Genomic DNA, 11,878 nt, shown 5'->3' on the forward strand with positions numbered 1-11,878 from the left:
GCAGTATTATTTCTGATCCTATGATCAAACACTTCTTCTTGGCCAATTCAGATGTCATCAAAACCCCTTCTCTTCTCCATTTTTCCTGCTAGCGAGTGACAAACATGGTTTTCTGGTGTTCCTTTCTCTCTACTAGCGTGTACTGGCCTCTTTGATCTTGGAATGTCCTTCTGAAAATCCTCCTAAATGAGTAGAAAGTATGTGAGTATATGAGTCCTCCCTATCTGGGTGGTTATTTAATCCTCAATTTCTACCAGTCCTTATTCATCAGATCCCAGAGAAATAGCCCTATTTACAACGGAAATCAGATTTTTTTTAAAAAAATGAGGTCTTGATTTATGCATGAAACAATACTAGGCTTGAAGATATCTCTGGTCCTGTCTAGACAAAGAGAATAAATATCTTACCTTTGATGGTCATGGTCTGAGAGGCCAAAGTTGGCCTTTCTTTTCCCATTTCATAGATTTCTTGAATGTTCTAGTTGAAAAGGTCCTTACAGTTCTCATTTCACAGACGACAAAACTGAGACCCAGAGGCATAGTAATTTACCCAAGGTCAAGTGTTTAGTCATCAAAGATCTGGGTCTAAAATCCTTGTCTGCTATTATATGTAGTTCTTCTTCCATAATAATCAAAATCATGCTAACAGACAAATGTATAGACATAGACATATAGACATAGCTACAAAGTACCAAGTTTGCATGTTGTCAGTTTCCAACCTTCTTGGGAGCTTTATGGATATACTCTGAAATCAATCCCCATAGGAAGAAGGCAGGGAGAGACCAAAGAAAGAGGGAAACCACACCAAGTTGATAGGTGGCCATGTTAATAAGCAAAGGGAACTTACATACAAGGCTTGTTTTGGGCGGCAGCAAGATGAATGGATCCCTGAACCTGCCTACCAAAATCTTAAAAGTTTATAAAGAGGCGTTAACGGGGTTCAGTCAAGAATACTGTGCAGGTGGTCTCAACACCACATCACTATCTCAAGGCTCTGTCCTTGGACCAGCCTCTGGGAGACAGAAAGGCAAGTGGAACCCACAGTCCAAGGGCAAAGGAAGGGCTGTGGAGCCTCTGACTGCTTGGGTCCAGTTCATGGGTCAACCATTGGTCACACCTTTTTGATAACCTTCCCCAATGCATGTGTTCTTATAATATCTCCCAGGTATGCATGACTATTGTCATCTCCATTTGTTTGACAGATAAGAAAGATGAAAAAAGAACTGTTAAATAACCTATCCAAAGTCACACAGTTAACTTGCAGACCTAAAGTTCAACACCAACCAATCTGGCTCCAGAATCTATATTTCTTCTGCCTCTCTACATGGTGAGGGTCCCATTTTGGTGAATATGTTTCCTTTTTGTCAAATGTTTATTTGTTTTTTAGAGAGAAAGAGACAGACAGAGCATGAGCAGGGCAGGGGCAGAGACAGAAGGATTCACAGAATCAGAAGCAGGCTCCAGACTCTGAGCTGTCAGCACAGAGCCTGATGCAGGGCTCAAATCCACAAACCGTGAGATCATGAGCTGAGCTGAAGTTGGACACTTAACCGACTGGACCACCTGGGTGCCCCTTGGTGGCTATGTTTCTAAAGTGAGGCTCTTCTCAGTAATCTCTAGTGTGATAATAGTATAAATAACACTCGAGGCACAGAAGTCCTTTACTTGGATAAGAAAATGACAAAGGGGAGAAATTAGAAAGACTTTCTATTTGAACACAAATGTAAGCTACAGAGACACTGGAACATAGCTGGGACATTGCCATTAGAAAATGAAATGATCAAACATGGACAGAGTCACCTAGAGTTGCATAAGCTTTTTGTATTCTTTTCTCACTGGCATTTTGCCAGTTGCTCTTACAAAAAGCAGGTCATGTCCTCTGCTGTACTTTCAGACCCTGCACATAGTAATATAAACTGGAATGGAGAAACATACACCACTGGGAAACTTGGCCTTGCAAGCTCAGATGAAAAAGTTGGCTTCAACTCTCCTTGCAACCCTAGGCCCGTTCAGGAGCCTGTGACTGGAAGGCACATGTAGTTCACCCTTGCCGGGAAAACCAACTCTTGGCACTTGACAAACAATAGCTGTATCGGTTATCTATTGCTGCATAACAAATCACCCAGTACTCATTGGCTTTAAATAACAATTTATTATTTCCCATGACTCCATGGGTTAGTTGGGTGGTTCCTATGCCGGTTTTGCCCAGAATCACTTATTCAGCTGTATTAAGCAGAAAGGACAGGTGGGGTCTGAGTTCTGTTAGAGTAGCTGGGAGGACTGGACGTTTTGTAGCAGGATTGTCTTAGGTTTCCAAGACAGCAAAAGAAGTTGTAAGACCTCGTAGAGCCTTAGTCTAGAACTTATATAGCATCACTTCTACCACACTCTATTGGCCCAAGCAAGTTATAAAGCCAACCTTCATACAAAATTGAAGTAGACTGCTCAAGTCCATGAATTCAAGGTGGTAGGATTCACTGGGGACTATGTTGCAGTACTCTAACACTCAGGACTTTAAAAAAAATTTTTTTTAATGTTTATTTATTCTTAGAGAGAGAGCACAAGCAGGGGAGGGGCAGAGAGAGGGAGACACAGAATCAGAAGCAGGCTACAGGTCTGAGCTGTCAGCACAGGGCCTGATGCGGGGCTTGAACTCACGAGCCACAAGATCATGACCTTAACCGACTCAGCCACCCAGGCACCCCTAACACTCAGGACTTTTTAAAGCCAAACCAGTCTTTCTTTTATATGATTGGCTGGGGTAGCAGCGGCTTAAGCAACAGGAGAAATAGCATTCATTACTCAGCTCCCCTTTCAGAAAAAGGCATCATGCCAGAAGAAATGTATGAAACATGGCTATCGATTGAGTCTTTCTTTATTTAAATGATTCTCATGGCATCTAAGTGACTCTTACATGGTCACAGCACTAAGAGGGTGGGCCAAGGTAGATTTTATCTCAGGAGGTAGTCGAGTATTTCTGGCTTAAAGTTGGTTAGGGCTGAGAGAAGGGAAGGAGGTTGTACAGAATAGTGTTGCCACAGGGCTTTTCATACCTTAAAGCCTGGGTTCACAAAATAAATACCCATGTGGGAAAGGGGAGGGGATTATCACCAAAGTATTAATTAAAACTTTGTTTCCCCCTTCAGAACACTTAGTAACAAAGCTGGCAAAAGTTTCCAGTGATAGAAGGTTGGTCCTTCCCAGTCCTTTACTAAAATATGCTGCCAAGGAGGTAGCATAGTAAGGTGTGTGTGTGTGTGTGTGTGTGTGTGTGTGGTGTGTGTGTGTATGTGTGTGTTGGGGGAAGGGTGGCAAGAGATTTTCTGGGACAGATGCTCTAAAAGGATATACATATTTGCATCAGATAATCTTAAAATGTAATCTTGCAAAAAGTTTAATAAACTTCTAATTTTGTAGAAAACAGCACCAAGATAGGCATCTGAGTACTGCAAATGGATATATTAGCAAAAAGGTTCTTTCGTTTATCCACACAAATCCTGATTATCCACAAAGCAAGTGGGGTAAGCTTGATCAAAGTCCAGTTATCAGGCTATTTCTGCTACATTTCTTGTTGGTATCCATACCCAAAACAAGTGCCAAAGGTCAAGGTATTCCATAAGCCCCTATAAAAATGCGTGGCAACCATTTGGTATAGTTCCGCAACTGACTGCCCCTGAATGGAAGGTTCATGAATGTTGCGAGTGGGGTAAGGCCTTTTCTGAAAGGAAATATCAGATATAAATTTCACTTCATTTGCATTGTCTATCAATCCACCTAAGACTAATCTTTTAAATACAGAGGTGGCTCAGATCTGTCAGATGAATATTTAGGCCCATTGTTCATGGCTTCCTGCTTGAAAGAAGATAGGTCAGCAATCCAGCTAATGCAGTCCACACATTCTGGTGTCTGTCCAGGTAAAAGATACTCAAAAGTCAATGATGAAAAGAAAATTATACACATTTACACTTCCTCAACAGTATTGAGCATCCAACCTGGATGCCTCTCTCTCCCTTTCTCTCTTTCTGTCTCTCTCTCTGTGTCTCTTTTTCCTCTTTTGCCTAATGACTCTGGTGAGAACCTCCAGCACAATGTTGAAGAGAAGAGGCAAGAATAGACATCCTTGTATTGATTCCGATGTTATTAAGGAGAAAGCTTTCAGTCTTTCACCATTATGTATGATGTTATCTGTGGGTTTTTCACAGATACTCTTTAACAGGGTGAGGAAGTTCCCAGTTTGTTGAGTGTTTTCATCATGAAAGTGTGTTTGATTTTTTTTAAATGCTTTTTGCATCTACTAAAATAATCGTGTTTTTTATGCCCTTAATTCTACTAATGTTGTATATCACATTGATTAATATGTGGGTGTTAAGCCAATCATGAATTTCTAGAATAAAATTTTTAGCTGTGTTCTGAAGAGCTTGTGAGAGTATAACTGCAGGGGTAGTAACATTAGTGAAAGCCCACCCCACAAATAGGAGAAGCTACTGTATTGGATTTGTGTGTGCATGTGGACACGTGTCCACCTGCGCATGTGCACACATCTTTGCTCTCTATCCCTCAGCCTTGAAAAGTTGCAAAGAATCTAGCCATCCACCTGGGGTTGCATGTAGAAGAGTTACTCAAGGGAAATTAGAATCTCAAGTTCATACAATACATGATTTAAATTCTGTATGCATACTCTACATGACAGGAAATAACTGTAAGTAATGAAATTCACTTTAAAACCTCATTTGGAACCAGTACGGGAAGGCTGCTTGCTGTCTTTTGGGGAACCAGGAAGTTACATTTATTAGTCACATAGTTTCCTGGGGCTGCCATAAGAAAGTGTCACAAAGTGGGTGGTGGCTTAAGAAAACAGAAAAGTATTCCCTCACAGTTATGGCTGCTAGAAGTCTGAAATCAAGGTATTAGCCAAGTTGGTTTCTATTGGAGGCTGTGAGGGAGAATCTGGTCCATTTGTCTCCCGTAGCTTTTGGCGATTACAGGCAATCCCTGCGTTTTAGCTCCATCACACCGATCTCCGCCTCTGTTTTCAGAAAACATTCTACCTTGTGCCTCTTCATATAGTTTTCCCTTGGTGCATGTCTGGGTCTAAATTTCCCTCAGAAAGACACCAGGCTTTGGGTGGGGGCTCATCTTAATCCAAGATGACCTCATTTTAACTCGATTATATCTATAAAGACCCTATTTCCAAATCAGGTCACATTCTGAGGTTCCAGGTAAATGTGAATTCTGGGGAGATAGTATTCGACCTTAACTTCCTTAAATCAAGGATTGTAGGAAACCATCGCTGATGCTCACAACTTACTGTAGCACCTTGGCAAATATGTGAGCCAAGAATATCCCATCTGATCAAATTATGTTTAAAGTACAAAAGGAGAAAGACAAATAGTGTTGAACATGCAAGAGCTCAGGGAATCTCGTTGCCACAAGCATTTTCTGAGAAAACTAATGGAGGACAAATATAAGACAATAAAAAGATTAACAAGGAAATCGCGAACAAATTTACAATGAATTTTGAATGTATTTAACAGTAGAAACAAGCCTAAAACACATGTGTGAAAGAAAGTACACAATAGAATGTAAAAATGATATATAATGCTAATAGGAAATGATGGTACAGCTAGGGGATTCTGTCAGTGCCCCATCTCTATCACTGCAGCTTTACCAGTTCAGTCTGTTCTAGCCCATTCTATCTACCAATATAGTTGTCTTTTTCCTGAGGGCAGCATGAAAGAGGTACCATGGAATTAAAATCCCCCAAGAGAAGGCTTCAACCAATGATTGATGGGATTTGGTGAATAAATACTCTGGATCCCCTGATCCTTGGAAAGACGACTCTGACGCATGTGTATTACAACCTTTTCCAGAAATTCTTCACAATATTAAGCTCTAATTACCCACAGAAGTAGCTGGGTTTTATTGGTTGCTTTGTCTTTCCCCGTGTACTTGCTTACTTTCCTATTGGTATTCTTGGCCCTTCACAAATAAAGAAATTACACTTGAATCATTGTCTCATGATGTGCCTCTGAGGGAACCCAAATTAAGACAATGTAACCAGCCACAATTGATTGGGGGAGGGAGAAAGAAAAGATAAAGTATTGCACATATCTAATTGCCTCATCTGTAATTGCTGGGAGTCCAAGGAGATAATTTAAAGTTGCAAATATGAAGTCATAGAAGCATAAGCACAGTTAACTATAAATGGTAAACAAAAATATAATATAATTAACTAAAACTGACTGGTAGAAGTGAAGGGAGGAAATGAAGAGGAAGAAAAAATATCCTAAGTTTATCATTGCTCAGATAATAGATACTGCTTAAGAAATGGAAGATTAAGGGTATTATGTAAATTTACAGTTAGAAAGTGAAAATGGCAAAGGAAGGATGCCAAAAATTCTCTCCTCCATAAAAGCAATGAGAAAACTGGCAAAAAAAGAAAGAATCAGCTTTTTCAGAACTATGGAAATTAACTAAAAGCTTGCAGCAATCCAGGGAATGTTTATTCAAGAAAGACAGCTGGTAGATCTTGGTAAAAACAGCAAGCTTTGGGGGCATCTTAACTTGTCCTGGGCTCATTCTCTGCTTTCCAGAAGCACGGTGACCTTGAAACATTTCAACCCGCACTGATGGTGAAGACTGGCAACTACTGGAGAAAGAATAGTGCCGAAGCTAGTTCAAAACGTCATTCCCCCAAACTGTCAATTTGTGACCTGCCTGTCAGTTGTGGCCCCACAAGACCACATTGGCAAGCTGTCTGTATCTTACCCAACTGGAAGCTTACCCAGTGTGAAAAGCCTTATCCCCCAGGGACATTTATCAAAAAGCAATTACAGACCATTGTTGACCTTCATGGCTGCCTAAGGCAGTGCGTAACAGTTGAGGCAAATAACAGACTAACCACAAAAAAACTTGAAAGCAAAACTTGGGGAATGAAATTCCAGTGGGACAGTCAAAAGCTCTGATATATTCCTGGAAATCTAGAAGTCCAGGCATATGCCTAAGGCTGTTTTGCATGCTTAGGGCTGTGCACATGAACACAGGGCCTGAGGAGGCCCTGAGCTCTCACCTCTAGCTGACATGGAGATTCTGTGCAAGTAAGAAGTGAAGGCTAAGACAAAATTTTAAACTGCTTGGCTAAATGTTGAAGGCTTACCCCAACACATACACAGAGCCCCTCAGCAAAGACTAGGAGAGATTTGCCAGTCTCAGGCATTTAAGAAAATCTCTGTCCAATCATTAGCTGGCAACTCAGCTAACCAACTAGAGACTCAGTGGCCACACATGACAAAGACCTTATGGAACTAGTTCAGAAAAGTCACTAAAAATAAATAACAAATACGACAAAAACAAAAACAAAAACAAAAACCTAGGGAGGGTGAAGAATCTGATTTTCAGAGTTATCACATGATATTATTTCAAATGTCCAGTTTTCAACCAAAAAAAAAACCAAAAAACAAATTATGAGACATATAAGTAACAAGAAAACCTGACCCATGCATAGGTAAAAAAAAATCAAGCCATAGAAAATGTCCTTGAGGAAGCCCAGACTTTGGACTTACAACACAAAGACTCTAAGTTAGCTATTTTAAATATGTTCAAAGAGCTGAAGTAAACCATGTCTGAGGAACCAAAAGTATGAACACTGAATTCAGTTTCACTGAATAAGAATACCAATAAAGAGACAGAAATTGTAAGGAGGAAGCAAATAGAAATTTTGGAGTTAAAAAGTACACTTACTGAAATAAGAAATCCACTACTGCGACCCAGTAGCAGATTTGAGCAGGCAGCATACCTCCATGCACATAGTAGGAGTCCTTGAAAGAAAGGATAGAAAGGGGCAGAAAGAATATTTGAAGAAATGATTGCCAAAAGCTTTCCAAATCTGATGAGACGGTCTGAACCTACACATCCAAGAAGCTCACCAAATACCAAGTAGGATAAACTCAAAGAGATCTACACTGAGACACATAACCAAACTGGCAAAAACCAAAGACAGAATCTAGGAAGCAGAAAGAGAGAAGTGACTCATCACATAAAGGAATCCTCAATAAGGTTAATGATTTCTCATCAGAAACCAGGGAGCCCAGAAAACATGGATGTTTATAGCAGCATTATTCATAATAGTCAAGAGCTGAAAACAACCCAAATGTTCATCAAACTGACACATGGATAAACAGAAAGTGGCCTATTCATACAGTAGAATATTATTCGGCCATAAAAAGCAATGAAGTACTTATACATGCTACAACGTGGATAAACCTTGAGACGTTATATTACATGAAAGAAGCCAGTCACAAAAAACCATATATTATATGACTCCATTCAGTTCAAAATAGGGAAATTTATAGAGACAGAAAGTAGATTTGTTAATACTTAGGACTGGGGAGTAGATAAGGAAATATGTTTGCTAATGGGTACAAGGTTTCTTTTCTGAGGTGATGAAAATGTTCTCAAATTGAATGGGGTGGTGACTGCACTAAATGAATATACTAAAAACCACTGAATTGTACATTTCAGTGAATTGTGTGGTATGTGACTCATATTTTATTAAAGCTGTCAAAAAGCAAAAATACTAATGGGAGTCCCTCAGGCTTACATGGAAGGATAGTAGACGGTAACTTGAATCCACATGAAGAAAGACAGAGAACTGGTAAAAATTCAGCCATCCAGCTGTTCTCACCACCACCATGCTATGAATGCGTTTTTGTGGAGAACCTTCTATACACTAGGTCCCATGCTAATGAGACCAGCAATCTGTACCCCTAGACCAAGGAAGAGGACAAACATGGAACGTATCCTTTTCCTCGTGGTATGTAGTAAAATAAGCAACAGCCAGGTCACTGCAAATTATCAGCCCAAAGCTGGAGCCTTTCCATGCATCTGTTCATAGATCCTTAATACCCCCGTGAGTCAGAGACTGTTGACTTCTCTGGAACTCACTTTTCCCATCGGTGAAATAAACCCAAAAGATTTGCCCCCAGGTCTCAATTCATAATAGAAAATAGGCTCAACCCCAAATTCCAGTAAGTTCATTATTACATCATATCAACTCAAAGGAATATTATGTAAGCATTCTTTATGTAGTTATTAAGACTATGGTTAAACATGGCATACATTTTGACATGTTAAATGAAAGAAACACAATACAGAGTTTCATTTCTGCTGTGTTTACAACCTTGTAATATATGCAAAATTGAAATAGATTACAGTTATAAAGAATTACTGATATAAGAATATAAATCTTCTTAAAAATATGAAGAGTCTACATAGTGAAAGACTTAAAAAATATAAATATAGAAACATAAAATGAACTATTAAGACAAAAATGAAACTGAATATATTTTTCATGTCAATAAATTTAAATGGGCTAAATTCCTTTATGAGAAGAGTTCTAGGTTGGTTCATAAAATGAGTTTAAACACATAAAAAAAGTGATTCCAAAAGTTAAAGAATTGGTAAATGTATATTAGGCATACCCAAACCGAAAGGAAGAGAGCTCATGATCTTAATTTCAAATATAATACACTAAGTAGAAACTCACTAATAGCAGGAAACAAAATATATTCTCATTGTCCAAGATAAATCAAGTTGTTAAAAAAAAAATGAGGAAGGCTATAGAATACCTATATCACTGGATCTTCAATTTGCCTCTCCAGACGCACATTCTTTCCTCTTCTGTCTTGCTCTGGTGCCCTGGGAAACCAAACTCTTCTGTGGACTATGCCAAATGCATCACTGGGTCCCCTTGTCTCCGGCTCCTGGTTAGGTTCGGTCAGTGGCGGAGTACTAGTGATAGAACAGAGGATGGAAGGAGAATGAATGCAGAGACTTAATTACAATGTCTCCCTCCCGGCTGAGTTGCTGCAGGTTAGCAAGATCCTGCTACCAAAGCTCCTATCGGGTGGCCCTTTTCACATATGCTTTCCATCTCAAGGTACGTTGACTCTCCTTCTCCTTCACCTTCAGGCCTGTGTGTGGTAATGGCACTCCCTCAAATATCTGAGTTACTGGGGCACCTGGGTGGCTCAGTCGGTTGAGCGTCCGGCTTCGGCTCAGGTCATGATCTCGAGGTCCGTGAGTTCAAGCCCCGCGTCGGGCTCTGTGCTGACAGCTCGGAGCCTGGAGCCTGCTTCGGATTCTGTGTCCCCCACCCTCTCTGCCCCTCCCCCACTCATGCTCTGTCTCTGTCTCAGAAATAAATAAACATTAAAAAAATTTAAAAAAAAAATCAGAGTTACTGTTCTATCCCTTGTGCTTTCCCCTCTACTCTGTCTCTACCATTGTAAATTATCCTTTTATTAATCATTTCTCTTCTGGTCAACATCACTCATCATCAGGGAAATACCAATCAAAACCACAATGAAGAGCACCTGGGTGGCTCAGCGGGTTAGGCATCCTGCTCTTGGTTTTGGCTCAGGTCATGATCTCACGGTTTGTGAGTTCAAGCCCTGCATTGGGCTCCGTGCTGATGGTGCGGAGCCTGCTTAGAATTCTTCTCTCCCCCTCTCTCTGACCCTCCCCAGCTCACATGCTCCGTCTCTCTCTCTCAAAAATAAATAAATGAACTTAAAAAAAACCAACGAGATGGGGCGCCTGGGTGGCGCAGTCGGTTAAGCGTCCGACTTCAGCCAGGTCACGATCTCACGGTCTGTGAGTTCGAGCCCCGCGTCGGGCTCTGGGCTGATGGCTCAGAGCCTGGAGCCTGTTTCCGATTCTGTGTCTCCCTCTCTCTCTGCCCCTCCCCCGTTCATGCTGTCTCTCTCTGTCGCAAAAATAAATAAACGTTGAAAAAAAAATGTTTAAAAAAATAAAAATAAAAAAAAAAACCAACGAGATACTACCTCACATCTGTCAGAATGTCAGAATGGCTAAAAATTAACAACTCAGGAAACAACAGATGTTAGGGAGGATGTGGAGGAAGGTGAACACTTTTGTATTGTTGGTAGGAATGCAAACTGGTGCAGCCACCCTGGAGAACAGTATGGAGGTTCCTCAAAAATTAAAAATGGAACTACCTTACGACCCAGCAATTGCACTACTAGGTATTTATCCAAAGGATACAAAAATGTTGACTCAAAGGGGCACATGCATCCCAATGTTTATAGCAGCACTAACAATAGCCAAACAACGTGGCTGCAACCAGAGTGTATTATGCTTAGTGAAATAAGTCAGTCAGAGAAAGACAAATACCATGTAATTTCACTCATATGTGGAATTTAAGAAACAAAACAGATGAACATAGGGGGAAGGAAGGAAAAATAAGATAAAAACAGAGAGGGAGGCAAACCATAAGAGACCCTTAAAATAGAGAACAAACTGAGGGTCGCTGGAGGGGTGTTAGGTCGAGGGGATGGGCTAGGTGGGTGACAGGCATGCTGGGGGGCGGGCACTTGTTGGGATGAGCACTGGGTGTTATATGTAAGTGATGAATCACTGAATTCTACTCCCGAAACCATTATTACACTATATGTTACCTAGCTTGGATTAAAATAAATAAAATAAAATAAAATAAAATAAAAATCATCTCTCTTCAAGTTACCCAATTTAAGTATGCCCCAACTGTTTTCTGATGACATGAAACTAAAAGTCTTTCATAAGACGGACCTAATATTTACATATCAAACTCTACCTTGAAAATACAGAGTAAACTTTTTTTAGTCCCCATTAAACATTCATGAAGAAAAGGGACCATATATTGGTTGGTCTATGAGGAAAAACAAAACAAATCAAAACAAAATTTCAGTTCATTCCAAAGGGAGAAAAAAGGACAATAAAAATTCCCTTGTTCCGGTTCAATAATACCAGAAATTAAACATACAATCAGAAAATACTATCTATTGGAAACTAAGAAAAAAGTTGTTAGTTGAGTCAAGGAG

This window comes from Herpailurus yagouaroundi, unplaced genomic scaffold (genome assembly GCF_014898765.1).
Source record: "Herpailurus yagouaroundi ecotype Mexico unplaced genomic scaffold, PumYag 67793, whole genome shotgun sequence".
NCBI lineage: Eukaryota > Metazoa > Chordata > Mammalia > Carnivora > Felidae > Herpailurus > Herpailurus yagouaroundi.